Source organism: Quercus lobata, chromosome 4, assembly GCF_001633185.2.
Source record: "Quercus lobata isolate SW786 chromosome 4, ValleyOak3.0 Primary Assembly, whole genome shotgun sequence".
NCBI lineage: Eukaryota > Viridiplantae > Streptophyta > Magnoliopsida > Fagales > Fagaceae > Quercus > Quercus lobata.
The window spans coordinates 26,875,009-26,885,840 of record NC_044907.1 but is presented as its reverse complement, the minus strand read 5'-3'; the positions used below and the strand labels follow the sequence as shown (position 1 = coordinate 26,885,840).

Sequence of the window (10,832 nt, the reverse complement as noted above, 5' to 3'; positions counted from 1 at the left end):
GTTCCAGTCCTTATTTGCAACACCTTGCTCCAAAATAAATATTACTATCATCCATAGAAGAGAATTGTAACTTACAATTCTCCTATGTTCCAATAAATTATCAGTACTAGGCGTACATTACATTAAGCCAATAACATACTATTGTAAGAATCAAGAGTCAGCCCGATACATATTCTATACACTACCAAAATGGATGACTCAAGATTGTCTAAAAATATTACACAGTGCATCAAGTTCAAAAGGAGTTAGTAGTACATACTAAGATAATATAATGACATAGTAGGAATTAGCACATCATCATAACAATTTAGTTTACAACATCGTCATACTTAGCAGTACTGCAAGCACGATGAAAAACAAACACCAAGCAATGAACCTAAGCTTCACCATTTTCTTCGGTTGGTCTGAGGGGTGGACCTTGTCATGTATGACCCTCAATTCCTCTCGCAATACACATAGCTCTTCTTGTAGTTGCTGGAAATCATCCGCATATGACACTGGCGTCTTCAAGGGAATACACCATTGAAAAAACCGACATGTGTCCTTTGGGCAACATTGGAAAAGCCTGTACCGGTTCTCATTTCGTTTATCTGAAATCTTCACACTTGCTTTCAAGCCACAGAAACAATTGCAATTTCGGAACCGAAGACCATCGTCAAGATCGTCATGCATTGTGTCTGCCATCTGCAAGAAGAAGCCACAAGCCTACTCACTTACACATTACAAAATGTAATCAAGACTATTAAACAACCATTTGAACCTGGTATCCATTCGTGCAACAAACAGTAGGAGACAGTTTGGGCTCCACAATTCATTGCATGAGGTCCATTTCAGTGTATCAGATAAAATATTTATTTACAAAGCGTGGAATAAGAAAGCAACACTTTTAATTAAAAAATAATTGTAACTGCAAATCAGTATGTTTATAATTAATTAAGAAGGGAAAATGTTCACAATTTTATATACATTTTTTTTTGAAAAAAGGGTTGCCAACTTATATATATTTAATATTTGTGACGTGAACGAACAATGTTACTAAATTTGGTCAGTTGTGACAAGTCATGTTGAGCATTAGTCTATATGCAGCAAACATTTCAAAGGAGTCCTAACTCTAAAAAGCTACAACTAACATGAAGATTTCATTTTGAAGCATATGACATAAACAATCAAAACAATTAACACAGAGAGAGCTATAAAGGAAAACCAACCAAACGGGCTGTAACAAACTGGCAAAGCATGCCGATGGAAAAGAATATTCTTTGCCAAAAAGGATGTGAGTGGATTCCTCCACCATCTTATGCCTAAGATGCAGATTCGAAACTATCGAAAGAGCTTTGTGAATGCTGTGGTAATCTGCTCACTTGGCTATAAGACTAAATAAAACAAGTCACTGAAGTTATCTACATGAGAACCATATATCTAACTACTTGAGAACTGAAAGGTTCTTCCTGCTATCCTTGGTTTAAATTTGAAAATTGATTCATCACCAGTTTCATCTTGCACTGCCAGGTCACTGCCCACTGCCACTTTGGACATCTTAAGGGCTACCCATGATTGAGCACAAAGAAGATCCAAACTCACAGACTATTCCTCAAGCAAGCTTGAAACATCTAACCACTAAACTAACCTGAAGTCATTGTATTTTGCATGCATATATCAGCTTGCATAATGATACAATTGTCAGAAGGAGAGAGTTCAATTCAGACCCAATCATTTTTATCAAAGGAGTATAGTAGAGACAACACCCATGATCTCAAGAAGGAAATAAAAAAGTGATGCTCACTGCTATTTATAAGGATTGAAGACAATATCACATAATGCTCTCGGCATTTCATATCAATATTAATATGCAATCACATATACATTTCCAAGCTCAATCACTTGATGAATGCACACAACTCAAAAACAAATACTGCTATATATATATATGCATCTCTAGACATAGCTAGAAGCTTTTACAAGATATAGCAAAAAATTGTACAAAGGAAATGCCAAGTAAATATACACAATAAGTGAGCCTACTGATTCCCACACGTTAGTCCATGGGTGACCATTCCCGTCCAAGTTGTTCCCCACACACAAGTCACACTATTTTATGACATTGTGATAATTACAAAATTTAAAGGTAATTACAAAATTTAAAGGATTCGACAACCCCACCTCAAACAGTTTTTACCTCACAAGACCTTTGTTTTGCTCACTATAATTGAGGAACACAATATATCCATCATATCCAAATTCAAATCAACATAATTCAGTAAAATCTGTCACAAATTCACTCCTAATTAAACTACACCCAATCAACTAAAACTAACAGTACAAATTCACGAATGAAACTAATAATAAGCTACGGACAATTTGGTATTAGCTTCAAAATCACACTGAAAATACCCTTAAATTTCAAACAGCAAGCAAGATAAGATTCAATTTGGTTGCTGTGAAGCCCTACGGAAAACCACAACAAATTATTAATATATAGAGTTGGCAGATTTGTTAGATTTTTTTAACCCTCCTGTTTACTCTTCCGACGCTTTCTCGGCAACCAAACAGAGTGTTAAGAAAAATGGAAATCGACTGGGTTGTGAATCAAAACAAATTTACAACAGCAACAGATTTTGAGGAAACCCTTCTACATTTCGATGCAGTATGGCATGTATATTTGGATTGTAAATCAACTATTCTCTCAACAGCAAATAAAGAACTGGAAAAATGGGTTTTCCCGATTGGTGAGGAAAAACAAAGGAGAAAACCCAAAAACAAAAAACACAAACAAGTGGACACATCTGAGTCAAGAAGGGAATATTCAATCTTTACACAAAAACCCATTGAGAAGCAAGGTGGAAGTGAGATTCGAACCTGGATCTTCGAGTGATTAGTCGGCGGCGACAAAAGCTCGATCTCGGGCCCGATCTTCGAATGTTGACGGTGGAGATGAGATACGACGACCGTGAAGCCCAGCCGTGTATCTTCTTTGGCGTCAATGGAGATGAGACGGCGTGGGTTTGGCTTTTTCGTGGAGATGAGGACGGCTTGGGTTTGGCTTTTTCGTGGATCTTCTTTGGCGTCAATGGAGATGAGGACGGCGTGGGGTTGGCTTTTTGGTGGAGAGAAGATACGACGACCGCGAAGCGTAGCCGTCGATCTTCTTTGGCGGCAATGGAGCTGAGGACGGCGTGGGTTTGCTATTTGGGAACCCCTGAGCTCTGAGGAAAGACTGAAGAGAAAGGGGTAAAGACGGAAAGATCTTGGATAAAGCAGGGATAAAAATGGGATTACAAGTTGTTATTTAATATGGGTCAGCTTTTTTTTATCAAACAAAACATACATACCAAACACATATTTTACATTTTTTGAACACTGAAAAACATTGTTTAAACTATAATACCAAACACATTTTTTTGTTTTATTCACACTAAACACACATTGTTCAACAACACTTTTTAAACCACAATTTTCACATCTTTTTAAACAACAATTTTGGAAAACTATAACTAAACGAGCTCTTAATGATTGAAAATCGTTGGTTGTAAAATTGTAAAACCAGTTATAGCTTTACAGGAAGCTCACAATTTCATTTTAACTTCTTGTCGTGTCAATGGGGACATAAGGTTGTAATTAACTCAAAAAATGTGGATTTCAGTTAGCTTAACTAATAAAGTCTCCGATGGTTGTATAAGAGATTTGGGGTTCATTCCCGCCTACACCAAAAACTGATTGGTATCTTGGTCTGATGATAAAGAGCTATCAATATATTATGCACTCAATATATCCATCTTCTTTCTCACAATGAGAATACCCCGTATAACTTTGGGATTTGTACATTAAACGTTATAAGAATGAGAATCAGAGAATACATATATCCTTTTTCTCACAATGTGCATACCCCATAAAACTTTGGGATCTATACATCAAACAATATAAGAATGAGAATACATACATCCCGTGTAGAGGAAAATCATTGCAACTTGAGGGATGACAATATCTAAAACTTTAAGCCTTGGAAGGGTGAATTGACAATGTTACAAGCTCCTCAAGTGAAGTAGTCACATGCACTTGACTGTTCTGATTTTTGAGTGAGGAAGGGCTATGCTCTTGAACTAGAAGGGGAGAGAAGATCTGTCTGAGAGGAGACAAAATTGTAAATTGGAGCAGAAAAGTCACCTTTTTAACACATACCTAACATAACAGAAAGATTCTTTCAAAATAAAGGATAGACCCAAACAATTGTATTGCATATAATCACTTTTAGAATAAGAATTTGTAGTTTAGTTCACTGAAGATATGAATTTTCTAAAAATTTACCAAATGGTACATAAATCCTTTAGCAACCAACCAACCAAAAAGTGGGGCAAAGCTACAAAAGCGGACAACGAGGACTTCACAAACACGATATAATTCATAAGACATTTAATATGGGACAAAGAAGTTGGAGCTTAGGTCCACAACATGTATCAAACTGCACATCCTCCTGACTATGGTTGTGACTGCGTTGCAAATGCATTGCTAGACTTAAGATTGACATCAACCATGTCTTCTTGATTGGTCAAAAAAAGTGTTTCCATTCCAGGTAAGGCTGCTGCAATCTTTCTAAAAAGTTCCTGACAAGGGATTGATAACGAAAACTAAGTTGCATGACTATGAGGTTTTTAGAAATACAAAAACAATAAGATATTTTGCTATCATTGTGTTAATCAGATTATGGCAACATAAATAATTGATCAGACATGAAATATTTTAGGAGACCAGAAATTCAGCTAAGCATGAAATAGCTGTTGTAACCATCGAGTATGTATGAACTCTTGTCGTCTAGATATTCTCCTTTATTCAGAAGAGACCAATAAAAGAATTTTACTCTTTGAAAGAGAAAAATAGCAGAATCATTGATGGTCAGATCATTAGCATGATTCACTAAAACCTTTTCCTTTCTGAAAATGAAGTCTGTAGTGTTTGGAGTGAGCCCAAACAAAATCATGTGCATTTACATTTTATCAACAAGCCTTTAACATTTGTATATTTTGCTATCCAAGTAGAGGAAACTAATTGCTTACCTTAATATTAAAGTTGACCTTGGCACTAGTTTCAATAGACAAAACATTCAGGTCGTGATTGCTCTAGCTTCTCCTTCCTCTATAGAAACTTGCCTGCCCAAACCATTCACATGATGCCAAGGTCATAAGCTCAAAAGATTGCACCAGAGATCAACATGGTGAGTCATTATGAGATTCACTAACAATGTTCTGTGATCACCTTGCCTTAGAATCATCTAGATAATTCTACTAAATATGAGATGCAAAACCCCAAATAGCCAAAAGCATAGCAATTTCCTTGATGCCATTCATCTTATCATGGAAGACTATCATGAAAGCAATAGGAGTAATAGCCAAAGAAGCTGTACTGATAGAGATGATACAATTACAAATTAAGTCCACAATAGTACAACACCAATAGAACAAACCTACCAAGCCACAGTTGTCCAAACTAAGGTCATAACATAAGAAACTCTTCCTCCACCAAAACCTACCATTTCCATACAAAAAGTCTTCCATTTCCCACAATAGAAACACAAGTGGCAACAAGTGCCATACAGATTTGCATTTCCAGAACCACTAAATATGTTTCCCTATTCAGAACCTTTTGGAAGGGAAAATGCATCAGGGACAGGGAAAGTGAGTGAAGTGCAAAAGCTCTAAGGGTATAAAGGAAACCAATTATATTTTGCCACTTAGAAACTCCTGATGGTCCATCAGAGTCATCATTGACTACAATCAGGGAAGATGAAAATGAGAGGACAACCAAAGTTAAGAATTAAAGCAGTGAACTTCTTAGAACTGATTAAGTGTGAGAAAACTGCATTAAAAGCTGTTTGTGTTGCACATGAGGGAGTAAGTAGAGGCAGGGACAGAATACATCATGTTGTTCTATCAACAAAAACAAAACAAAAAAATAAAAACAAAAAAGGAATACATCATGTTCTCAATTGCTATGAGCACTCTAAGAGAGAAGTAGATCAAGGCAAGAATTTTAAAAGAGTGTGGGGCTGAAGAAGTTGAAGGCTTCTTGAAGGAAGGAATAAGAAAGAATGGGATCAAAAGTATTGGGAAGGCAGCAGTTTGGACAAGAGTAGCCATCCATTACTATTTCCACCTTGGTCATAATTAAACCTCTGAAGAAGAACAGCAGCAGCTTGACCCATAATGAGAAAGAAAATGTTTCAACTAAAGTGGCAAATTGCACAACATGGGACTGAGTTTCAGACTTAGATTTAAGCAAGTATACCCAAGTACATCTGGAATAATCATCCACAATTGTAAGAAAGAATTTTAAAACATCAGTGGTAGGAATGGAGAAGAGTCCCCACAAATTAGTGTATGAGTTCAAAACAAGCATGAGAAACACTAGTACTGGAACGAAAAGGAAGCCTTTTTTGCTTAGCAATTGGACCAATCATACAGAGATCATCTTTATTGCTATTTAAAATAGGAAGCACCTTATTAAGAAGGGCTAATTTCTCATTAGAGGGATGACCTAAACAATAGTGCCAAGCATTAAATGGACATGTATGTATAGAAGAAACAACTGATTTGAACATATCTGATTTGAAGTCTTGCTGCAGGAAGTAGAGACCACCATGTTCTTTACCCAGACAAATCATGCTCCAATGAGTAAGGTCCTGGATAAAGCACAGGTTAGAAATGAAGACGTAGCAGCAGAATAAAGATTTTAAAAGGTGACTAATGGAAATCAAGTTGAAAACTAAAACAAGGTACACAAAGTACACCAGTCAAGATGAGAGTTTCACTGAGTTTAACTGTGCCTATATGAGTTACTAATGCTGTTTCCAAAATAGGTAAATGAGCAACAGTATTGATGACAAAAGTAATGGTGGTAAGATGAGGGATTGAATGGACTATATGATCAGTTGCTCGTGTCCAAGATCCAATCTTTAGATGCAAAAGCTTGTCTATCAACAATACTGGCTGAAAAAATGGAATGTTTGGAATCTATGCTAGAAGGAGTAGAAGGGGAAATGGTATTACCTGTGAAATTGTTAATGAAATGGGAAGTAGCACCACCAGACTGAAATTGAGCACCAGAATTCATCATAGTAGATTCATAATCAGAAGAAGTTTAATATGCAGAATTGGTTCAATCAGTGATTGACTAAGACTTCATAAAGCTCAGAAGTTGCTCACATTGAGCTTGTGTAATAGGACATTGAGAAAGATGAAGCCCTATCATTCACCACTGGAACTAGAGGAGCAGATGGTGTGCTTGAAGAACCACCATTGGAGGAAGAATTGAAAGGAGGAGGTGAAGTGTAAACATTGTTAGCTGCAAGTACAAGCACACTTACAGGCTTGAAAATTGATTAACTGTTCTGAAAGAGACTTGAACCTGTAAGTCTCAATTGAGAGCTGGCCTTCTGTCAAAGATGATAATTCCCTTTGAAGCACAAAAATCCTTAGAGCATTGCCTGAGAAAACCTATCTCACAAATTAAGCCACACTTCTTTGACATTGTTAGTGTACATTAGACTTGAAGCAATTTCTCTTGAGATGGAATTGATGATCAATGAGAGAATTGTCATATTGCATTTCGTCCAAGAGATGTACTCTATTGGAGAAGCATCAGGAATGGCTATAGTTCCATTCAGAAAACCAATCTTGTTCTTCGCTGTTAGAGATAAAATCATAGCTCTTGGCCAAATTTGATAATTCTCAGCACCAGTTTTTGGTTAAGAAACCAATTGACTACCTAGAACATCGCTACTGCACAGAAAGAATGGATTAAGAGATGGATCTTCCATTCTTGCAAAAGCTTGACCAATAGAAGAAGAAGAATTTGTAGTGATTGGATTGGTAGAATTTTCAGTGGAAGCCATTGATCAGCTTAGAGCTCTGATACCATGTTAAGAATTTCACTCACTCACTCAGAAGCAACAAGCTAAATAAAATGGAAGTCTTATTGATGAAAAATGAGAAAAATGAAATCAGTCCCCAAATAATTAGAGAGGCACTAGCTAACGAACTATACGTATTTACAGGAACAAATGAATTAATTACATGTGGATTATCTTAACAGCTAGTTAACAAACTGTAACTAATAGCACGTGATTCATTAAGTACATTATCATTAACTAATTGAAATGGATTCACTTCTTGTCTGGACTTCTTTAAGTCTTAGCACCAGTTTTAACAAATACATACTAAATCGTGAATACACAGACATGCACACAAATGAAATCTAGAACAATAGAGAATGACATGACAGAAACAGAAACAGAAACAAAGGCGCGGTAAGAATTGATGGTCAAGAGATACCAAAGAGCAACAACTTTTAATATCTTGGATCATTAATTCATAAAGATTGAGAGATTGTAGAGGATGTGAATCATCAGAAGAGAGAGAGAGAGAGAGAGAGAGAGAGAGAGAGAGGAAAAAAGAAAAAAGAAAAAAAGATTAGTTACCATAATTAAAAAGAGTATAAGGACATTCAAACCCCTTCCCCAAGAAAAAAGGGAAAAAAAGAAATCCTAATTTTGCTTCTTTTTATTTATTATTATTTTTTTTTATAGTAATGGAAATAATTAAGATGAAGACAAAGACTCTCTCTCTCTCTCTCTCTCAATAACGTACTTTATGATGGAATTAAATCAAAGAAGCATACAAGTAGTAGACTTAAAAATTACAGATGAAAATTCATGCGATATAAAAATTCTGAAAATAGAAATTACAATAGGAAGAAGAAGAGATACAAACATCACAATAAGCTGACATCCAGTCATACAAAGTTCTCAAAAAGAGATTCTTAAGCTCAAGAGTAGAAAGATCAACAGTGTTGAAAGTCCAGTTATTCCTTACTTTCCAAATAATTGACATGAGACAAAAAGGAGTTGCAATCCACACCAGCCTACTCTTATGTCACTCAAACAATAATTTCCAATCAAAATACATGAAATTGCCTTCTTATTGTTACTGCATCATGTAAAGAACTCCAAATCATGCCAAGAAAAGAAACCACAACTTGTGAGAAATGAAGTAGAACTATAGAAGGTGATCAACTATTTACTCACAGGAATCACACATACAACACAGTTCAGTAGATTAACATTTCTTTGACAATTATCCAAAGTTCAAATTTTGTCCAGTGCAACCATCCAGACCCCCATAAAAAAGGATTTCTTAGGCACTTTATTACACCACTCCACAGGAAATTACATATCAACTAAACTCTCAAAACCTTGTAAAAAGATTAGACATCAAATGTACTATTTCGTTATGCTTCCAAAACATTTTTTTTTTTTTTTTTTTATAAATATTTAAAAAAAAAAGTGATACTTGAGGAAGGGGAGATTTGAACCCTAAATGTACAAGAGATGCCAATTGAGCTACAACTTACAAGGCTCCAAAACAGTCTATCAACAACCTCACCCACTGTAATGTTAGAATATAATAGGCCCATCAAAGAATTGAATGACTTTAATTCCTGGTCTTGAAAATCTCTAACAATCCTAAGATTTCAAGAACAAAAGCCCGTCTTCTGAGTACTCCACATAAGAATTAACGGGAACATCCTTTCTCCTTATCCATAGCTATTAAGAGCAAATCAGGAAATGATTCTCTTCACGCTATTTCACATCACATAATATGCCAAAATTAAATGCCCCTACCATCTTTACTACAAACGTCACAAACCCAGAAAACCTCTCTAACCAGTCCTAATAACACGCCTTTGACCAAGTTTGTTGTCTACTAGTCCTAAGAAACTCCATATTTAACTTGAATAACATACCCCTAAAAGTGGTCTCTTATGTTTATTTATTTATAATAAAGTGACTATTTTTTTTTTTTTTTTTCATTTTTTTCTTTCCACAATCTTGTTGAAAGGGACTTTGTTGCTTGACATAACAAGTGACTAGATAAATGATTCACTTGTCCTCAAAGTTCACAGATTAAAGGATAAGACTATTTATGGATACTTTATACAAGAAGAAAATATCTACAATATTAAGAACAGGAAAAATGGTTTGTGATAGTTTTTAGACCCCTTAAAACACAATAGATTTAACCTAGGTAATTAGCCAAATTGTTACTTAGTTCAATTTAACAAATCTACGTTATCACAATCACAAAGATCATATCATATAAAGCAGCGGAAAGATAAATAACACAAGATATGATCACCCAGGAAACCAAACCGGTAAAAACCTGGGGAGGATTTGATCTAGCTATCCTCAAGGTAACCTTGAATCAACTATCTTGAAAGAATCGAAGTTCATACAATAAGACTTACAAGCTCTCACGCTCGACTTCTTATTGCTACCAACCAGTAGAACTTACTAACATGACCACGTGCAAGCTTCGAATCCACGGACTCTTCTTTCTTGGATTCACCACCAGATACAAGCACACCCGCTTGTGTTTTCTTTAAGCTTTAATGGCAGCAACCGAGTTGATCATCAAGGTGTAGATAAAATCTTTTCCTTGAAAACCCTAAGTTTGTGTAAAGGAAAACTCCTCTAGATCTCACAAGAGATTTACACAAACAGCAATATGAGCAACACTAAAACGTGGCTAGAGTTTGCCTTTTATATTTAGGACAAATTAGAAAACCCTAAAACGTTTTAAACAACTAGGGCTGAGTTGGAAATCTGCAGAAAAAAACATTTGGCTCGAGATTCGATCGATCGAGCCTAAGCTTCGATCGATCGAGCCAGGCCGAAATGCATAATTCTTTCTGCATTAGCTCGATTCCAACTTTACATAAAATACACAACTTTGAACAAAACTAAAACACTTCTAAACACATTGTTTTGATCATGGTTTGCCAAC

The 10,832-nt window shown here is 35.7% G+C and overlaps 1 pseudogene; it reads right to left on the bottom strand.

Annotated features, from left to right (window-relative positions):
- Positions 1-4,196: 4,196 nt before the first annotated feature.
- Positions 4,197-6,211, bottom strand: LOC115984921 (annotated as a pseudogene).
- Between the last annotated feature and the right edge of the window lie 4,621 nt (positions 6,212-10,832).